This window comes from Prionailurus viverrinus, chromosome C1, assembly GCF_022837055.1.
Source record: "Prionailurus viverrinus isolate Anna chromosome C1, UM_Priviv_1.0, whole genome shotgun sequence".
In the NCBI taxonomy this organism is placed as follows: Eukaryota; Metazoa; Chordata; class Mammalia; order Carnivora; family Felidae; genus Prionailurus; species Prionailurus viverrinus.
The window spans coordinates 46,628,526-46,651,543 of NC_062568.1; the positions used below are offsets into that span (position 1 = coordinate 46,628,526).

At 34.9% G+C, this 23,018-nt stretch overlaps 1 pseudogene; it reads left to right on the forward strand.

Annotated features, from left to right (window-relative positions):
• LOC125171603 (transforming acidic coiled-coil-containing protein 3-like) overlaps positions 1–23,018 on the forward strand; it is a 143,027-nt pseudogene that overhangs the window by 85,182 nt on the left and 34,827 nt on the right.

The window sequence follows — 23,018 nt, forward strand, 5'->3', positions numbered from 1 at the left end:
TTTTGTGTTGCTTTAACTTTCTACTGTCCATAAAATATTTATCACTCAATTGTGAAGTTTTAAAAAATATATTGTCTTTGAACATTCTAGGTTATATGCTGAGGAGGAAAACTGGAAATAAATAGCCCATAATTTATAGGAGAAATATGGTGGAGACAGAACCTGAAGCAATTCTAATACAGGGTTAGAGAAAACATTGTCTTTCTGACCTGTCTCCCTAAAACAAGGGATACATTATTTCATATGATCTGTATTACATCTTTCTTTGATCATATTTTATCTATTGCCAAGCATCTTAAGACCACTGTTTTTATATGTACATCTGAAATGAATCTAAATTTATACCAAACCAGCTTTTAAAATCATATATGTCATAAAAAAATGGAACCAATTAGTAAATAAGAAAATGTTTGGAATATTAAATAAAGACAGATGATATTCAACTGGCTTCATAATTTATGGTCTATCATTCTGATTAATAATCAGATGTACTGTATCTATGGAAACGAAGAGGGAAATTATTTCTGCTTCCAACAAATGTACAAAGATGAGAAATATTGTGCTACTCTGAATAATCAGCACAGATGTTGCCCTCCTTGTTAACCTTGTGTTATTTCATCATGAGAAAAACAAAGTCATGTGGGTGGAAATCAAAAGTTGTAAGATAAAGAAAATGGATTGATGTTGCCTTAAAGAAAGTTGTGTACTGTCAGTTAATTTGGAATTCTGAATTGCTTTTTGAATTAGGGCATAAAAAATGCTCAAACTTACATAGTTTCTAAGTTAATTCTGTGATTTGACTCATGAATATGCCCAAGTTCTAAAGGCAAATTTTAATGGAAAACCACTAAGAATATGAACATTGAAGAATGAAAAGTAACCAAAGAGGGAAGAGACTCTTAAAATACATTTCATAAACATAACACACCATTAATTTTAAAATGAGATGTCCTATGGGCCATGTTGATGTGAATCTGGTTTTCATCAGGATATGCAGCTTGATAAGATTTCTTGGAAGATACCATTACTTTCAAGGTGATTTTCACCAGATATTAAGGACTAAATGGGATTTATATGAGAGTTAGGGCTGAAATACAATGCCTATCACCCCCATATCCATGTCTTATCCCTCTACTGAAGTTAAAAGGTTGTTGTGTTCCTCTCTTTAGGTTTAAAACAGGGAAGACCCTATGAAGACACTGGGAGAAGATGGCCATCTACAAGCTAAGGAGGAACCAACCAAACCTCAGAAGAAACCATCCCCATCAACACCTTGATCTCAGATTTCTTGTCCCCAGAACTGTGAGAAAATAAATTCTGCTGTTTAAGCCATCCAACCACTCTGTGATATTTTATCATGGCAGCCCTAGAAAACTAATATGGCTCTTGAGGCTAGAATTCAATAGCCTATGAATGACGGATCTTATTTTGACTTGGTAATAGCAAAGAGTTCATTAATATTTTTATGTCATTAATAAAAAAAAGATTTTATATCAAGTTTAAAATTAGAGTATCCTAAGCATTTTAGATACACTGCAATTCACTACAGCTGGCCTGGTAAAGGATTACATCTGTAATGAAGGTGCAATATGTATCTGTTTCCTAGATTTGCTGTAACAAGTAACAAACTGGGGTGTTAAACACCAGAAATTCATCATGCAACAGTTCTGGAGGCTGGAAGTCCAAAATTAAGGTATCATCAGGGCCATTCTCCCTCTAAAGTCTATAGGATAATCCTTTCCTGCCTCTTCCTAGCTTCTGGTGGTCAGCTGGGAATCTCTGGTGTTCCTTGGCTTGTGGCAGCTGCATAACTCCAGTCTTTGCCTCTGTCATCACATGGTGTTCTTCCTGTATCTGTGTCTCTGGTGTAAAGACACCAGACATATTGGATTAAGGGTTGATCATACTCAAATATGACCTCATTTTAACTCAATCAATTACATGTGCTATGACTCTATTTCTAAATAAGGCCATATTTTGAGGTATCGGAGGTTAGGCTGTCAATATACCTTCTTGGATCATACAATTCAACCCGTAAGGGATTCTTTGGAATATGGTGAATTGTCATGGAAGAGGTAAATTTAGGAATTTCAAATGGTTAATATGTTTATTTATTGTTAGCAATTAAGGGAGTAGTTACAGTTTGTTTTGCAAATGCCATTAACCTAAGTGGATTACAAATAGGGTCTGGATATTTATCTGCATTTAATAAAATCGTAGTGCTTATGGTGAGCCATTAATGAAATAAAGTGCTGATGGCATCAGTAGGAATAAAAAGGTTTTTACCAGACAAACATTTTCTTACTACTTGCTTTTCTCATGGAATCAATGCCCAAAGTCATCTTTTTAAAATTCAAATCATTCTAGTTTATATTGGTTTGCTATAAAAATTTATATGAAAGTAATTAAAAACTCCAACTTAAAAAAATTTTATCTTAATTCCAGTAGAGTTAATATTACAGTGTTATATTGGTTTCAGGTATACGATATAGTAATTCAACGATTCTATATATTACTCAGGGCTCATCCTGAGAAGTGTACTCTTAATCCTCTATCTTTTCCACTTACCCCCCAGTTACCACCAGTTTGTTCTCTATAGTTAAGAGTCTGTTTTTTGGTTTGACTCTTTCTTTCTTCATTTTTTTTTATATTCCACATATGAGTGAAATCATATCATATTTGTCTTTCTCTGACTGACATTTCACTTAGCTTTATACCCTCTAGATCCATTCATGTTGCTGCAAATGGCAAAATTTCATTGTTTTATAGCTGAGTAATATTCCTTTGAATATATACCACTTCTTTATCCATTCATCTATCAATGGACATTTGGATTGCTTCCATACTTGGTTACTGTAAATAATGCTGCTATAAACGTATGGGTGCATATATCCTTTAAAATTAGTGTTTTCATATTCTTTCAGTAAGTACCCAGTAGTGCAATAACTGAATCATGATAATTCTATTTTTAATTTTTTGGGAACTTCCCTACTGTTTTCCACAGTGGCTGCACCAGTTTGCTTTCTTACCAACAGAGCATGAGGGTTCATTTTTCTCCAAATCCTCAACAACACTTGTGCTTTTGATGTTAGCCATTCTGATAGATGTCAGGTGGTATCTCATGGTGGTTTTGATTTGCATTTCCCTGATGAGGAGTGATTTTGAGCATCTTTTCATGTGTCTGTTGGCCATCTGGAAGTCATCTTTGGAGAAATATCTGGTCATGTTTTTTGCCATTTTTTAAATTGGATTATTTATTTTTTGGGTGTTGAATTATTTAAGTTCTTTATATATTTTGGATACTAACCCTTTATCTGACATGTCATTTGAAAATATCTTTTCCCATTCAGTAGGTTGTATTTTAGTTTTTTGTTTCCTTTGCTGTGCAGAAGCTTTTTATTTTGATGTAGTCTCAATAGTTTAATTTTGCTTTTGTTTCCTTTGTCTTGGGAGACATATCTAGAAAAATATTCCTATGGCTAATGTCACAGAAATTACTGCCTGTGCTCTGTTCTCAGAGTGTTATGGTTTCAGGCCTTACATTTAGGTCCTTAATCCATTTTGAGTTTATTTTGTGTATGGTATAAGAAAGTGTTCCAGTTACATTGTTTTGTATGTAGCTGTCCAGTTTTCCCAACACCATTTGTTGAGGAGAATTTTTTTCCCATTGCATAGTCTTTCCTGCTCTGTTGATGATTAATTGATCATATAATCATGGGTTTAATTTCTGGGCTCTCTATTCTCTTCTATTGATCTACATGTCTATTTTTGTGCTGGTATCATACCAGCTGATTATTTCAGCTTTGTAGTATATCTTAAAATTTTTTAAAAATATTTATTTATTTATGAGAGAGATTAAGACAAAGCACGAGCGGTGGGAAGGGCAGCAAGAGAGGGAGACACAGAATCTGAATCAGGCTCCAGGCTCTGAGGTGTCAGCACAGAGCCTATTGTGGGGCTTGAACCCCGTGAACTGTAAGATCATAACCTGAGCCAGTCAGACACTTAACCAACTAGCCACCCAGGTGCCCCTTTATAGTATATCTTGAAAGCCAGGATTGTGATACTTCCATTTTGTTCTTTTTCATGTTTGCTTTAGCTATTTAGCTTTTGTGGTTCCATACAAAATTTAGGATGATTTGTTCTAGTTCTGTGAAAAATGCTATTGGTATTTTGATAGAGATTGCATTAAATCTGTAGATTGCTTTGAGTAGTGTGGACATTTCAACAATATTTGTTCTTCCAATCCATGAGCATGGAGTGTCTTTCATAGTTTTCAGAGGATGGGTCTTTCACCTCCTTGGGTAAGTTTATTACTAGGTATTTTATTATTTTAAATTATCTTTATTTTTAGTTTTTTAATGTTTTAATTTAATTTTGAAAGAGAGAGAGAGAGACAGGGCGCAAGTGGGGGAGGGGCAGAGAGAGAGGGAGACATGGAATCTGAAGCAGGCTCCAAGCTGAGTGGTCAGCACAGAGCCTGACACGGGGCTCGAACTCACAAACTATGAGATCATGACCTGAGCCGAAGTTGGATGCTCAACTGGCTGAGCACCCAGGAGCCCCTAGGTATTTTATTATTTTTAATGCAATTATGGGTGGGATTGTTTTCTTAATTTCTCTTTCTACTACTTCATTATTAGTGCATAAAAATGCAACGGATTTCTGTATATTGATTTTGTATCCTGGGACCCTACGAATTCATTTATAAGTTCTAGTAGTTTTTGGTGGAGTCTTGAGGTTTTCTATATTTAATATCATGCCATCTGAAAATAGTGAAAATTTTCCTTCTACCTTACCAATGTGGATGCTTATTAATTAATTAATTAATTAATTAATTAATTAATTAAATTTTCTTGTCTGATTGCTCTGGCTAGAACTTCCAGTACCATGTTGAATAAAAGTGGTGAGAGTGGACATCCTTGTCTTGTTCCTAACCTTAGGGGAAAAGCTCTCAGTTTTTCACCATTGAGTATGATGTGAGCTGTAGGTTTTCATATATGGCCTTTATTATGTTCAGGTATGTTCCCACTAAACCTATTTTATTGAGGGTTTTTTTTTAAATCAAGAATGGATGTTGTACTTTGTCAAAAACTTTTTCTGCATCTATTGAAATGATCACATATTTTTAACCTTTCTCTTGTTGATGTGATGTATCATGTTGATTGATTTGCAGATGTGAACCACTCTTGCATCCAATTAATATCTTCCACTAGATTGTGAATGATTTTTTTAATGTATTGTTGGATTTGGTTTGCTAATATTTTGTTGAGGATTTTTTGCATCTATTTTCATCAGAGACATTGGCCTGTAGTTCTCTTTTTTTGAGGTGTCTTTAGTTGGTTTTTGTATCAGGGTAATGCTGGTCTCATAGAATGAATTTGGAAGTTTTTTTCCTCTTCTATCATTTGAGAAGAATAGGTATTAACTCTGTAAATGTTTGTTGAATGCCTGTGAAGCTGTCTGGTCCTGGACTTTTTCTTGTTGGGAGTTTTTGATTACTGATTCAATTTTATTGTTGGTAATTAATCTCCTCAAATTTTCTGTCTTCCTGATTCAATTTTGGGAGGTTATGTTTCTAGGAATTTATTCATTTCTTCTAGGTTGTCCAATTTGTTGGCATATAATTATTTATAATATTCTCTTATAATCCTTTGTATTTCTGTGTTGTTAGTTACTCTTTCTCCTCTTTCATTTCTGATTTTGAGTCCTCTCCCCTCCTGTGTGTGTGTGTGTGTGTGTGTGTGTGTGTGTGTGTATGTGTGTGTTTTATGAGTCTGGCTAGAGGTTTATTAATGTTGTTGATCTTTTCAAATAATTAGCTTATGGTTTCATTGATCTGTCCTATGGTTTTTTTAGTTTCTATTTCACTTGTTTCTGTTCTAGTCGTTCTTATTTCCTTCCTTCTACTGTTTTTGGGTTTTATTTGTTCCTCTATAGCTCCTTTATGTTAGGTTGTTTATTTGAGATTTTTTTCTTGGTTCTTGAAATAGACCTGTATTGCTATAAGCTTCCCTCTTAGAACAAGATCCCAAAGATTTTGGACTATTATGTTTTCATTTTCATTTGTCTCCATGTATTTTTTATTTCCTCTTTGATTTCTTGGCTGACCTATTCATTGCTTAGTAGCATGTTATTTAACTTCCAAAGTATTTATGCTCTTTCCATATTTTTTCTTGTGTTTGATTTCTAGTTTCATAACATTGTGGTCAGAAAAGATGTATGGTATGAGTTCAATCTTTTTTAATTTGTTTAAACTTGTTTTGTGGCTAACATACAATCTATTCTGGAGAATGTTCCATATGCCCTGGGAAAGAATGTGTATTCTGCTGTTTTAAGATGGAATGTTCTGAGTATATGTGTTACATACATATGACCCAGTGTGTCATTCTTTTTGGATGATCTTTCCATTCTTTTTGGATGATGTTTCCATTGATGTAAACAAAGTGTTCAAGTCCCCTACTATTATTGTATCACTATTGATTACTTCTGTTATGTCTTCATACATGCGTTATACATTTGGGTGTTTCCGGGTTAAGTGCATAAATATATACCGTTGCTATATCTTCTTGCTGGATTGTTCCCTTTATGATTATATAGTGTCATCCTTTGTCTCTTGTTTTAAAGTCTATTTTATCCAATATAAGTATTGATCTATCCTGGCTTTCTTTTCACTTCTATTTGCATGATACATGTTTTTCCATCCCTTCACTTTGAATCTGCATGTGTCTTTAGGTCTGAAATGAGTCTTTTGCAGGCAGTATATAAATGGATCTTGCTTTTTAATCCATTCTGTCATCCTATGTTTTTTTATTGAAGCATTTAGTCCATTTACATTCAAAGTAATTATTGATAGGCACATACTTATTGCCATTTTGTTACTTGTCTTGTTGAATTTGAGTTCTTCTCTGTTTCTTGCTTCTCTTGCTCTCTTGCAGTTTGCTGGCTTTCATTAGCAATATACTTGGATTCCTTTTGTTTATTTTTTGCATCTCTACTACTGGTTTTTTCATTTGTGGTCATCATTGGTTTATATATAACATCTTGTGCATGTAACAGTCTATATTAAGTTTGTGACGGCTAAAGTTTGTATCCATTCTTTACTCCTCTCTTCCCAATACTTTACATCTTTTTATTTTGTGAATCCCTTGACTGATTTTTAATAGATATACTTAATTTTACTGCTTTTGTGCTTCTTACTTTTCTTACTCCCACTTATGGTCTGTCCTTTCCACTCAGAGTCCCTGCCTCACCCCCACCCCCCCTTTTTTTTTGCTACTTGTCTTTTATTTATTTTTTTAAAACTTTATTTAAATCCAAGTTAGTTAGCATATAGTGTGATAATGATTCCAGAAATAGGATTTAGTGATTCATCACTTACATATAATGCCCAGTGCTCATCCCAAGTGTCCTCCTAATGCCATCATCCATTTAGCCCATCTCCCTACCTAATACCCCTCCAACAACTCTCAGTTTGTTCTCTGTATTTAAGAGTGTCTTAGGGTTTGCTGCCCTCTCTCTTTTTACCTTCTTTTTCCTTCTCTTCCCCTATGTTCATGTGTTTTGTTTCTTAAATTCCACATTTAAGTGAAATCATACATTTGTCTTTCTCTGACTGACTTATTTTGCTTAGCAGAATACACTTTAGTTCCATCCATGTTTTTGCAAATGGCAAGCTTTCATTCTTTTTGATTGCCAAGTAATATTCCAGTGTGTGTGTGTGTGTGTGTGTGTGTGTGTGTGTGTGTGTGTATACACACACACACAATGGAATATTATATATATATATTTATATATATATATATATATATATATACATACATACAATGGATAAAGAAGATGTGGTCCATTCATCAGTTGATGGACATTTATGCACTTTCCATAATTTGGCTATTGTTGATATTTCAAAGAGTCCGTTTTAACATTTCTTGTAGGGCTGGTTTAATGGTCATGAATTTTGGTAACTTTTGTTTGTCTGGGAAACTTTTTATCTCCCCATTTACTCTGAATGATAGCATTGCTGGAAAGAAGATTCTTGCTTGCAGATTTTTTTTTCTTTCAGCACTTTGAATATATCATACCAGTCCCTTCTGGTTTCTGCTAAAATAATCATCTAATAGCTTTACTGGGTTTCTCTTGTATGGAGCTATTTTCTCTTGCTGCTTTCTAAGTTTTATCTTTATCATTACTTTTTGCCATTTTAATTCTATGAGTCTTGGTGTGGACCTCCTTGGGTTGATTTTGTTGGGTGCTCTCTGTGCCTTCTGGATCTGAATTTCTATTTCCTTCCCCAGATTCAGGAAATTTTCAGCTATTATTTTTTAAATAAATGTTCTGCCCATTTTTCTTTCTTGTGCTTCTGGGATCCCTATAATGCAAATGTTATTATGTTTGATGGTGTTGCTGAATTCTTTTAATCTATTTTCATTTATTATTATTTTTTTCTCTTTCCTATTCAGCTTGATTACTTTCCATTATTTTATCTCCCAGTTTGCTAATCCATTATTCTACTTACTCTAGTCTACTATTTATTTCCTCTGGTATATTATTAATCTCAGTTATTGAGTTCTTCATCTCTGTTTAATTTTTTTTATGTTAATTCTTTGTTGAGGGTCTCACTGAGATCTTCCACTTTTTTTCTCAAGTCCAGTGAGGATCTTTATGACCATTACTTTAAATTCTGTCCCAGGCCTATAGCTCATCTATTTCATTTAGCTTTTTTGCTGTGATTTTTGTCTTGTTATTTCATTTGGGACATATTCCTCTGTCTCCTCATTTTCTCTAACTCGCTGTGTCTGTTTCTATGTGTTAGGAAAGTTAGCTATGTCTCTTGCTCTTAAAAGTACTGGCCTTATGAAGAAGAGGTCCTGTAGTGCCCTGCAGTGCAATGTTCCCTATTCACCAAAACCTGGTGCTTCATTAATGTTTTCTATGTGTGTTGTATGTGCTCTACTTTTGTGGCTCAGATGCTTTTCCCTTCAATGTGGTTGTCTGCAATGGCTCTTTTTGTTTGTTGTGGGCAGGTTTTGGTCCTTGTGCTGTGAGTGGGCCAGTCTGGTGCTTGAGTTGGGTCAGACCAGTCATTGCCATAGATAGTAGCACTAACTACAAAGCAATTTCCCCGTGTTGTCCCCTGAGAAGTTTTCATTGGTGGGTAAGGCCTGCAGTCAGAACAGATATCTGCCCTGGCCCACTGTTAGGGCTACAATCAGATGGGTATGTGTGGTTATCTTCCTCTTTTCCTGGGGCAGGAGTCACTTTGGAGCACTGCTGGCCTCTTGGGGCTGCTTGCACACTGCCAGGTTTATGGCACTGTTTTGGATGAATTTCAGCCAAGGGATATCAAAGGTGGGGCCAGGTCCACAGGAGAACATGGGGGTGAGGTATGCGGTGCCACCAATGTCCACCCTGGTCTGCTGCAGGAGGGGGCCTATAGCTGCCTGAGAAAACTCTGGGTGAGATCTGCTGGGTTGGAGGGGGCAGGGCCATAGAAAAATATGAGGGTGGGCACACTGTTAGCAAGCTAGGTAGAGAGTGCTGGTACTGTGTTGGTTTCTACAGGGGTACACGTATCTAGGTTGGGGAGCAGGGATGGAAAATGACACTCACCAGCTCTTTTGTTCTTGGAGAAATTTCCCAAAGAACCTTGCCCCTCCAGCACATGCACTGAGATTAGTAAATAAGTCCCCTTCCCGTGTACCCTAGGTATTTTTCATACTGCTGACTCTATACTGTATCTCAGTGGGGCTCTTTGTTGTGCTGTCTCTTTAAGGGCAGGGACTTAATTTTCTCTCACCCTTCTGGCTCTCCCAGAGCTGAGTCTGCTGATTTTTAAAGTTTCAAGTGTTAAGTCCCACTGATTATAAGAACTAGTGGAGTTAAGCCTTTCTGGTTTTAAAAGCCAAATGTTATGTGGATTCATCTTCCTCATGCTTGGTTTGGGGGCCTACTCCTCTCCCCTCTCTGCACCAACCACCTTCTTCCTAACTATGGACAATTCTGTGGGTCAGTTTTGTTCTACACCACGTCTTTACCCTTCCTACCCTCTTTGATGTGGCTCTTCTCTACATTTAGCTGTGGAGAGTCTGTTCTGCCTGTCTTTGGGTCATGTTCTGGGTTATTTACACTGCTACGGGTGTTATCTAGTTGTTTTATCTGTGAGACGAGGTGAGCTTAGGATCCTCCTACTCTGTTATCTTCCCAGGAAGTCTCTCATTTCAACTTTCTGAATATACCGTATGCTTATTTCCAGGTATGAGAGAAAAAAGTCATCTTTCTCTTCTCAGATTTGCTCTCCTTTCAGACTTATGCCAACAATGACATTGTAAGTGACTATACACACTGATAGTCCTTGACTGATCTCCAAGCTCCCACAGACCATGTCACTTGAGGGACAATTAAAAATATTTGTGATCCTTTGCAGAAGGAATCTTCAGTAGCTTATTCACTTGTTAATTTTTAGAAGTTTGGGCTTCACTATGGGCTATTGGAGAGCAGGGACTGAATCCTACAGGAGAGTGCCTAACTCATTTACTGAAGATTCATTATGTGCCTGCACAGCAAGTGAGTGGCGGATAGGATTTGAATATAGGCAGTCTGACTGCAGAGTTGATGCTCCATTAAGCATCTCTGCCTTCCAACACAAATGGCCAACAAAAAGCATTTCTTAAATCCATGGTAGGATATTTATTTTAGGATATGTTAGGCTCACTGTTTCCCTCTCATACTCAACCAAGTTAGAATTAAATGTTCATGATCTTGCAAAACTGTTTTTGGGTTATTTATATCACTCAAAGTAACAACATTTTTTTCCCCTTATATGTGATTAGGAAACAAAGTGCCTTTTAGGAAAAAGAAAGTGGAATAACTCCATTGCTTAGAATTTGATTTTAGGAATTGTATTTTTGAGGCCAGAGCAGAATTTTACATTCTTTTCTTTACTATATGCAAAGTTACAAAGTAGTACTTAGTTGCTGCAACAAGATGGCAATATGAGATCTAAAAACATGGATCATATCTCCTTCAACTCTTCCTCCAGTCCTAAAGTAATCCATGTTAACATTCCACTGTTTACCCTTCCTTTCTGAGCTCACAGTAGGGTCAAAATATATACATTTCTATAACTTGCTATTTTCATTGAACAGAAATTTCATTTCTTCAATTTCATACATAAAGATCTAATTTATTTTTAAACTAGCAGTATAATTTCCCATTGTCTAAATGCACCGATTCAAGCATTCCCCTATTGATGAGCATTAGGGTTGTTGCCAATCACCCTGGCCTCTTGGCTGTTAAACAATAAGCTTATGAAAAGTGAGTCTTCTGGTCAAAGTACCTGTATATTTTAAAATCGATGTTGCCAGATTTCATTGCCCAAACCTTAGTCATTTAAACCTTTAAATGTAGATGTTCCTTTTTGAAATTAGACAATATTGCCTTTCTGATATATTGGAAGCTTTTAAGTCTTCATTGCAATGTTTTCATTATCTCCTATAATCAGAACAAAATTCTTAAGAAACTCAGATGGTAAGCTTGACAGATATGTAGGGTATTAAGGAGGATCCTTAAACTTGCTTCCTCTTCCCTTCCAAAAAATAGAAAGGAGTTTAGAAGATAATAGATCCAGGTTATGCTTTGTTGTGTGGGACACACGATTTGGGTTAGTTTATGGCCTTGGGCTCCTTCTAGACTAAGGCTCATGGTTCAGAAAACAGGGAAAAATTTTCCTTTATGGTCTCTATGCAAAGATAGTTTTTATTTTAACTAAATTATTCCTCACTCTTATCTACTTTGAAGGTATACATCCAACTCTCTTTAGCAATTCTATAGATTGTTGAGTGTAATTTTTGAGAATATCTCACACAATGGACCTGCTATCACATTCAGACAATTCGTTTAGTAATATCTGACCCCTTCAACTCTTGTCTTTTTCATTCCAAAAAATGACAATCTGTCATAAGTCTTGTGTGACTATCTTTTTCTAAGTACTTCATATGTCAAAGAAGATAATATATGAGACATTTGGCTGTCCAAGCTCTGCCATCTGGGGAAGAATTTCTCTTAATTCAATCAAACTCCATGTTTGTAGAACTGACAAATCTGCACATTCAGGATGGCACAGAAAGTTTATTCTAATTAATTCTTAATTTTGTAACAGTATAAATATTGAAGCCAGTACTACAGAATAGTTTAGTAGAAAGATGCCACACAGAACTGAATTTGAAACTCAGCCTCACCTTGTAGTAGTTGGTGGAACTGTCCACGTTAACTGTTTCTCCCAAGCTTTAATTTATTCATGTATAAAATGTGGCTATAATATCAATCTCTCAGAGCGATATGAAAAACAAATCAGGTTGCAAAAGTGGAGAAAATAGATAAATTACACTTTACCAAAATTAAAAACTTCTGTGCATTAAATGGCACAGTCAATAATGTGAAAAAGCAACCCATGGATTGGCTAAAATGTTTGCAAATCATACACCCAATACAGGGTTAATATCTAGAATATATAAAGAACTCTGACAACTCAACAACAATAAAACAAATAACTCAATTAAAAATGAGCAAAGTACCTGAATAAGCATTTCTTCAAAGAAGACGTACAAATTGCCAATAGACACATGAAATTTGTGATGCTCAGCATCACAAATCACTACAGAAATGTGAATCAAAACCACAAAACTACTGATACCATCTCATACTCATTAAGATGGATAGTATGAAAAAAAACTCAGAAAATAAGAGATGTTGGTAAGAATATGGAAAAATTGGAACCCTCTGTACTGTTTGTGGAAATGTAAAATGGTGCATCTGCTATGAAAAAAGTATGGTAGTTCCTTAAAAAATGTAAACTAGAAGTACCATGTAATTCAGCAATTACACTCTGGGTATATATCCAAAAGAGGTGAAAGCAGGATCTTAAAGAGATAATTTGTATACCCATGTTCATAGTAGTATTATTCATAATAGCCAAAAGGTGAAAATAATATAAGTATCCATCAATGTATGAATGGATAAATAAAATTTGATACATTATACACTATATATACCATACACACACACACACACACACACACACACACACATACATGCAATGGAATGTTATTCAGCCTTAAAAAGGAAGGAAATTTTGACATGGATGAATTTTGAAGATATTTTGCTAAGTGAAATAAGTTGGTCACAAAAAAGCAAACACTGTATGAGGTACCTAGAGTAGTCAAATTCATAGAGACCAAAATTAGAATGGTGGTTGTCAGGGGCTGGGAGGAGGGGAAAATGAGAAGTTATTGTTTAATGGGTATAGAGTTTCAGTTGTGCAAAATGAAAAGAATTCTGTAGATGGATGGTGGTAATGGTTGCACAAAAATGTGAATGTTCTAAATGCCATTTAATTGTATGCATAAAAATGGTTAAGATAGTAAATTTTATGTCATGTGTATTTTACCATAATTAAGAAAATGCTTCTTAAAAAGTATTTTACCACAATTTTTAAAAAATGAATAATGTATGAATAGCAACTAGTGTGGTTTCTAGTTCTAGTAGGTGATCAACAAAGAGTTATGAATAACAACAGTAATGGTGTTTAATTTCACTGGGTTACTACTTTTCTCTGGCTTGTTTTATCGTTAATTTATAAAAATCCTTTTATGTACATAAGCTTTCAAATATACAGAAAAGGTGAAATAGCTAGACACCTGTATGCGTTTAGCCAAGATTCAACAAAGTTAACATTTTGCCATATTTGATACATGTAATATGTGTGTGTCTGTCTGTATGTGTGTAAACACATTGTATAAGTATTAAAAAATGGGAATGTGTTCCACTCACTTAAATAATACTGTGATAAACCTTTCTTACAAGAAGGCTTTTGAATCATCTTGTAAGAAGTGTTCTTAAGCACTTCAGTACATATATTATAGGTGTATATATATCTTTCACTCACTATAATAGCACTGTGCATGTATATTTGCATACATGTTTTTTAATCTATTTGATTTATGTATTGTTAGAATTTATATATTATATAAAATATGTTTTTACTGAACCATTTAAAATAAATTGCAGGGGTGCCTGGGTGGCTCAGTCAGTTAAGCATCTGACTCTTGATTTTGGCTGAGGTCGTGATCTCATGATCATGAAATCGAGCCCCACATCGGGATCCACACTGAGCGTGGAGCCTGCTTAGGATTCTCTCTCCCTCTCCCTCTGCCCCTCCCCTGCCTGCCTCTCTCTTTCTCTCTGTCTTTCTCTCTCTCCAAAAAAGTAAAATAAAAAATAAAAAGCATTTAAAATAAATTGCAGAAATTATCACACTTACTAAGTATTCTAGCATGGATTAAAAATCAGAACAAACTTCTACATAATTACAATACCATTATAATAACTAAGAAAATTAATAACTATTCCCTACTGTCATATATTATTTATTCATAGACAAATATCTCAAGCTGTCTCCAAAATGTCTTTAATAGGTGATTTTTTTCAAAGCAGGATCTATTTAATGTTCTTGAATTACATTTAGTTGTTATGTCTCCTTAGAATCTATTCTAGTTTACTCACAATCTCCCATGTTTGTTTTACCCCATAACACTGGCTTTTTAACAGAAAACACTGTTTTGAGGAATAGCATACATTCTGGATTTGAAAGAAAAAAAGATTTCCTTATGGTACAATTCAGTTTGTTCTTCTATGTCCTCTATTTCTGTAAAGATAGAAGTTAGGTTTAAAGCCTTGATGCAATTCAGATGAGATTTCTAAAAATAACTTTATCGAGATATCTTTGACATATAAAATTATATTTAAGGTGTAGGATTTCATGTTTTGATACATGTATACACTGTGGAAAGATCATTATAATAACCAAGGTAGATAACATGAATCACTTCTACATAGTTACCATTGCATGTATGTGTGTGTGTGTGTGTGTGTGTGTGTGTGTGTGTGTGTGAGAGAGAGAGAGAGAGAGAGAGAGAGAGAGAGAGATGAAAAAGTTTAATTTAAGATCTATCCTGTTAGTTGGCACAAAAACAGACACTCAGATCAATGGAACAGAATAGAGAACCCAGAAATGGACCCACAAACATATGGCCAACTAATCTTTGACAAAGCAGGAAAGAATATCCAATGGAATATCTCTTCAGCAAGTGGTGCTGGGAAAACTGGACAGTGACATGCAGAAGAATGAACCTGGACCACTTTCTTACACCATACACATAAATAAACTCAAAATGGATGTAAAACTCTTACAAAACTCAATGTAAGACAGGAAGCCATCAAAATCCTCGAGGAGAAATCAGGCAAAAACCTCTTTGATCTTGCCCACAGCAACTTCTTACTCAGCACATCTCTGGAGGCAAGGGAAACAAAAGCAAAAATGAACTACTGGGACCTCATCAAAATAAAAAGCTTCTGCACAGTGAAGGAAACAATCAGCAAAAGTAAAAGGCAATTGATGGAATGGGAGAAGATATTTGCAAATGACATATCAGATAAAGGGTTAGTATCTAAAATCTATAAAGAACTGATCAAACTCAACACCCAAAAAAACAAATCATCCAGTGAAGAAATGGGCAAAAGACATGAATAGATACTTCTCCAAGGAAGACATCCAGATGGCCAACCGACACAGGAAAAAATGCTCAACATCACTTATCATCAGGGAAATATAAATCAAAACCACAATGAAATACCACATTATACCTGTCAGAATGGCTAACCTTAACAACTCAGGCAACAACAGATGTTGGTGAGGATGTGGAGAAAGAGGATCTCTTTTGCATTGTTGTAGGGAATGCAAGCTGGTGCAGCCACTCTGGAAACAAGTATGGAGGTTCCTCAAAAAACTGAAAATAGAATTACCTATGACCCAGCAATTGCACTACTAGGCATTTATCCAAGGGATACAGGTATGATGTTTTGAAGGGGCACATGCACCCCAATGTTTATGGCAGCACTATCAACAATAGCTGAAGTTTGGAAAGAGCCCAAATGTCTATTGATGGATGAATGGATAAAGAAGATGTGGTATATATATACAATGGAGTATTACTCGGCAATCAAAAAGAATGAAAGCTTGCCATTTGCAACCATGTGGATGGAACTAGAGGGTATTATGCTAAGTGAAATTAGTCAGTCAGAGAAAGACAAATGTCATATGACTTCACTCATATGAGGACTTTAAGACACAGACTGGATGAACATAAGGGAAGGGAAGCAAAAATAATATAAAAACAGGGAGGGGGACAAAACATAAGAGAATCTTAAATATGGAGAACAAACAGAGGGTTACTGTGGGAGAAGGGATGGGCTAAATGGGTAAGGGGAATTAAGGAATCTATTCCTGAAATCATTGTTGCAGTATATGCTAACTAATTTGGATATAAATTAAAAAAAATCTATCCTGTTAGTAAATTTTAAGTATATAAGATGAAATGTTTTTGGCAGGAATATTTCATCAGTGTTGACTTTATATTAGTTCCCAAAAGGCACATAAGGCAGGTTGTCCTTCCAAGAGTTTGCTCAGAAAGCACAAATGTCTGTGCTGTAAAAGATATTACATAATTCCCAAGCAAACTATGGAATAACATGTGGGGCAAAGCCTGCTCCCTACCATCCTTACCCCAAGTGGTTTTAACATTATTTGATATATGAATAAATTAGTATTTCATTGGGAATTTAAAAATGGTGATGAATTAGGCTTCCTCCAAAAAGGCAAGTTACTTAATTCTTTTTTTTTAATTATCACTTTTCAGAGTGAAGATTGGATGTAGTTATCTCCTCCAGTGGTGGCATATGAGATTGTTTGTTATTCACTTCTAAAACACCATATAGACTATATAAATGTTTAGCAATAGGTTTTATAATGAAACAAACAATTTCTTAGTAGGTGCAGGACTGATATCTTGCCTTACGCCTTAAGGTAACTCTCAATTCTGAAGAGAAGGCTGGCTGTTTAAACAAATAGAGGTTTAAACAACTTTCTACTCTTGCCTTTCTCCCTTACCAGATACTTTCAGTTACCTTCCTGAAGCATTCTCCTTGGCTGAGAGAAAAGGAGGCATTATTGTATGAATCTCTCCACCACTCCTCTTTAGGGAACACTCACTCTTCCCATTTCCTCCATCTCATAAAATATACTCCTGGAAAGACATCTTGCTGACTTCCACTCTCTCAATAATAAAGAATTACTGAATAGTTGTCGAATGTCAGGCACAGCATCAGTTCCTAAATCTATAGAGAGATAAAAACCACGGTCTCTGCTTTTTAGAAGCTTATGAAACATTCTGAAATTATCTTTCCAATAGGAGCCAGATGATACCTTACATATAAGAGAAATGATGATCTGTGGACTATCATGAGGTCTTACAAAGATGACAATTAGCTTTTCTTAGGAAGTTAACACAGAAAAAGGTCAATTTTAAAAAGGACCTTTTCTGGATAATGAGATAGGGTTGAGTTGTTGCTAGGTGGTATATTTAGAATTCTGCTGGCATAATGGATCCTGATTCCCTTCCCAATAAGTTGCTACTACATTAGAGACCTGAAAATTGTTCAGGTTTTGTTGTTACTCTCAGACATCAATTTTACTGAAATTTAAAGTAATTTTTATGCTGATAGTATTTAAAATATATTATATATTTAAACATATATTATATATATTTTATTCATTTTTTAAAATGAACTAACCTTATATAATTTACTTTCTAAATTAATTTATTTTTAAATTTACATCCAAGTTAGTTAGCACATAGTGCAACAATGATTTCAGGAGTGGATTCCTTAATGCTCTTTACCCATTTAGCCCATCCCCCCTCCCACAGCCCCTCCAGTAACCCTCTGTCTGTTCTTCACATATAAGAGTCTCTTATGTTTTGTCCTCCTCCCTGTTTTTATATTATTTTTGCTTCCCTTCCCTTATGTTCATCTGTTCTGTGTCTTAAAGTCCTCACATGAGTGAAGTTGTATGATTATTTTATATACATTTTAAATATTATTGTTTTTAAATATAAATTTGTTGTATAACTCAGCGTTTAGCACATTCTTTCACTGTAACATAACAGGAAAGTATCTCTGTATATTACCTTTGATTCACTAATAAGCAGTTCTTGTGTTTTACCAGGATCTTCATTTTAACAATGACATAGAGAGATATTATCCTTCTTATAACTCATGACATTTGCCTTCACAATTCCACATTCACTTTAGATAAAGAAATAGAAATACTAAGAGGTTAAATGAGTCTCCAAGATGTCAAAGTTCATAGATGACTATTTGCCATTTTCTTAAGCTTTTGTCTTGTCACACTATCTCTTCTTTGATTTGATCTGTTGAATTATATTGAAAATATTTGCATTTGCATTTTCCATTCTCTCCCACTTGATAAGACCTCAGTGACCCAAATTTTAAAAGAAAACATATGAAAAACATGATTCTAAAATTGTGAATTACAAAGTAAAAGTTTCATCAATGTTAATAGCTCTTGCCATTCTGTTTGTAATCAGGAAGAATTGAATGATCTGTGGGCCTCTATTGAAATAAAAACACCAGTCCACAATCTCAATTTTTATGTATTTCAACATTACTATCTATGTAAAATGAATGAGCAACCAGTTTTATAGCAGTAAGTTTCTAAGTAAGTAAGGTTCCAAGAACCTTATTAGTATTACTGCTATAATGGTCACATAAAGTCAACGAAATAGGTACTATTATTATTCTCATTTTATAGATGAATCAAAGCAAAGATAACTTAAGTAACTTACCCGGTATTCTACAGTAAATAAGTGGCAGAGCCTGTGTGCTTTATCTTGTGCCATCTCCCTATATGATGTCACGTGTCAAATACATAGCTATCTACACCCTTAAACTCTCCACCATCTAGCCTAACTCAGAAGTCAGGTTAAAAGAATATTAGGTATTAATGACTGTTCGAAGTATATGCATTGCTCCAATTATGTTATTGCTCTGATTATTATTTTTTTCTTACCCTACTTGAAAACAATAAGAAAATGACTACTGAATCTTGACCCTCTATGAAATGACATTCACTATTGTGTTTGGTATCATGCCCTTTATTGATGGGTGCTATAAGAAACAGCCTCATAAGTCCATTTGACATGCAAATGCTACTAGGGACATTCTCTAATATATTTCTTAGTCCTGCACTGTAAAGCATTTAGTGGTAGGAAATAGATTTGCTTCTACTGAAAATTCTTCCCTCTTTCAACAGTAATTTACAATTGGCCATATCTCCTTTTTCACTTAGGTTACCAGGAATAGCATATGTATCTCAAATCCGTTATCTTAGAGTCAAACATGTAGCTCAATATTTAGAAATTTAAAAATATATTCTTACAATCTGTATTTTCCTATTTTATACTTTGTACTTCTTTCCTCTTTATGTGTGGCTTCCCATTTCAGTTTATACTTTCTGTGCTCCAGAGTTTTATTGACATTTTATAACCCTTTTGAATGTTTTGTGCTACCTCAAATCTCTCATGGAATAACACATATATAATCTTGTGTCTTCTAAGATCCAGAGATGCCAAGAAATAATGGGCACAGTCTCTGATCTCATGAAGCTTAGACATGGTTGGGAATACAGCACATACAGGCAGATACACAGAAATGAGTATTTCTCATTAATTAATAATTAAGGATTAATTAATAATGAGACTGAACACACTGTGAGTTCCAAATAGGTGGTATAGATTTAAAATAAAATATTATCTGACTTTTGAATGAGGTCTGGGGCAGTTGGAGAAAACAAGAATCAATAGAAACTAAGTTGGCCATTGAAGAAAGGCTAAAACTTCAAAAAGAGTAGTATGCAAAGGGAATTAGAATTTTTAGGAAAGGACAGTTTCCTGAACCAAGATATAGAAATGGAAATCCAATTTATTCAAATGACAATGGGCATACAAACATGGGAGGAGATTGTTAGCTGCCTGCTCCATCATCCATTCTTACTCCATCTCAATTGTTGAACCTTAATTTTATACCAGAGCAACCATACAAGCAGACACAAACTATCTTCTCTTCTCCACTCTGAAACTAGGTTCATTTAAGTAATAAGTTGTTGGCAGTGAAATGCAAGAAGTGCTGTGTCACTGTGTAGGAGTTTTGGAAAGTCTCAAAGAGAGGGAGCATGCCTTTCCTACCACCTGGAAGGCCAAAGGACCGTGACTCAGGTGAGGATCATAGACCCTGAGGATAAAGACCACACACAGGAATAGTGGAACAGGGAGCCGAAAGTAGCCTGGGTTCCTGATGCTTTCCTGCAGCTGCCAGGTAGCCTTAGACTGACAATCTTTAGATTCTTTTAGGTGAGAGACTAAAGCCTGGTGAGTTTAAAGGGCTATTTTCCAGGTTGCCCTGACTCATATCTAAAAGAAGCTCCGCTCGGATAAAACCATTTGGCCCAAGTAGAGAGGCCCAATATAGAGCATAATGAAAAACTGAGGGTCAGAGCTAAATGTCCAGCAACCAAATGCAGGTTTCATTTTATTACTGAATGAAATAAATTTGATTGTAAACTTTCAAGCAAAATTTTCTAAGCTGTTTTATTCAGTTAAACTTTTATGAAGTGAAATAATTTTCTGAGTTTTCATAATTTTCTGAGTGAAATTATGTTTTATACCAGTGACAAATATAGAAATATATGCCTAATCTGTGTTTACTGTTACTATAAAAAAAACACTTTATGAGCGCACAGAAGACACATCTAGAACTTATTCTGAATAGTTCTAAATATGTTCAGTTTCAGTATCAGCTAAAGAAATCAGAAATATTAGTTCAATAAAAAACATTTTCCTGCTTTATTTTTAAAGTTTATTTATTTATTTAGAGAAGAGGGAGAGCGTGTGCATGTGCATGCATGCGAGTGGGTGAGGGGCAGAGAGAGAGAGGGAGAGAATCCCAAGCAAGCTTTGTAGTGTCAGTGTGGAGTCCGACATGGGGCTCCAACTCACAAACTGTGAGATCATGGCCGGAGGTGAAATCAAGAGTCTGATGCTTAACTGACTGGGCCACCCAGGCACCCCCCAAAACATTTTATTTCTTGAGTTTATAAATATAACTTAAGTTTAATAACTCATTGTTTAATGACAGAATAAAAATAGAATAAAAATAGACCAACAATATTAAATCTTAAATTGAAAATCTAACTCAAGGTAATTATATCATACTGCTGTACAAAAGTTGCTTATAAAACATAAGCATTACAATAATTTGTTGTATATACGGTACTGAAAACTCATTATAAGAAAAGTTAGATTTTCTTTTAAACCAAGAATGTAAACTACATCTAGATAACTATTATGTTTTCCTTTTCTACTTTTGCAAGCTGAGATTTACAATTAGTCTCTTAAAACACTTTTTCTGGTCTCTGCATGCTTCAAACCTGTGCAAATTAAAGAAAGAATCACTGTATTTGCTTTAGAAATCCTACTAAAACCATTTTATTTACTGTGAAATGTGGGGAAGATGAGAAGATACATGCTTTTGTAATCTCCCAATTTGGTGGTGTTTCACATTTAAATGAATAAAGATTTTATTTTTTACAACTATTTGACCCTTGGTTTGAGGGGCAAGTGTATCACATTCCAGATTTTTTATGTAGACACCACAGAAGTAAATGGATAGTACTCCTGCTGTAAAATTCCTTCCCCTTCTGGAAAATTACCTTAGAGTATAAGGTCACCAGCTGTCAGAGATATCAAGCACAAATATGTATTGGCTGCCAAGAAAATGAAATTTCTTAGTCATCTGATTGGATGATTCCAATTGAATCAAAACCTTTTGTGGTAACCAGGTAATTTTCTTACTAACTTCCTAATTCTTGACTTCTCATGGTAATGTTGTAGCAAATTGTTATGAAATGGCATCAGTGGGAGTGATTCAGAATATCATGTAGCTAAATTTGGTTATGGCAGAAAAGAATATTTCTGCATTTAAAAGAGAATAACTAATTATTAATTAATTAACAAGGCTAGATTCTTCTAGTGCTTTTAACACTTCAGATTATTCATTCCAAATTATGACTATGAAAGAAACAAAATTTATAAGGTTACTATGGATTACTTGTACATTGCAAAGCAAGCATAAATGCTGAGCCAAATCTAGGTGCTCACAGAAATAAATTAAAAATTTGATTGCTTGAATTTTTTATGCAAAGGTCAAGTTTATAAAATATATTTGCATAGCAGTGTAGCTATTTAGAGAAGATGAAAAGCAAAGTCATAACTGATAGATGGTCTTAGACTGTTAAGAAAGGCAGTAAAGATCTGGCACATTTACTATAAATCACTAATACCAGCTTCCCAGATCTATAGAAATTTCTGCTCAGACAAAAACTTCAGAACTGAAACTGCTTAAAATCATAAAGTTGAACAAAAATCAAAATGGCTGCACTAATGCTTCAGGGAAGCTTGATTCTAAAGTAACCATTTTCCTTTCTTCCACAAACCTCCCCTCTGCCCTTTTTAGCCTTTTGTTTCAGGAACCCGGTAAAACCCTAAAGACATGATTAAGATGGCTGACAGCACTGTACTCAATTTCTGTCAAAACTGGCTAGATCCCCTATTTCCCTATAATCCCTCCCCCACCCCCCACCCCCCACCTCCCAGCCTCTTCCTCTGGGCGGGTTTACAGTTTCTGAAGGACATACCTTGCTGCAGCCTCCTTTGCCGGGTAAAGCAATAAAGCTACTGTTCCTCTTTATCCCAAATTCTGTCTTTGTGTTATATTTTGGCTCCAAAACGGCTAGGCCGGTTTTTGACAATAGAACTTTCGAGACATATTATCAAGGGAAAGACCTAACACTGATGCTTTATCCAGTTCCATGCTAGAAATCATACCTTGGGTAATTGGAAAGAAATATTTAAAATTTAATGCCCACAATTCACCTCTTATCTCCTAATCATAGCATTTACACATAGCATATAATATATATACAATACATAGCATATATTATTATACAAAACAATATATATTTAGAATGCAAAATAAACTAAAATCTTTCT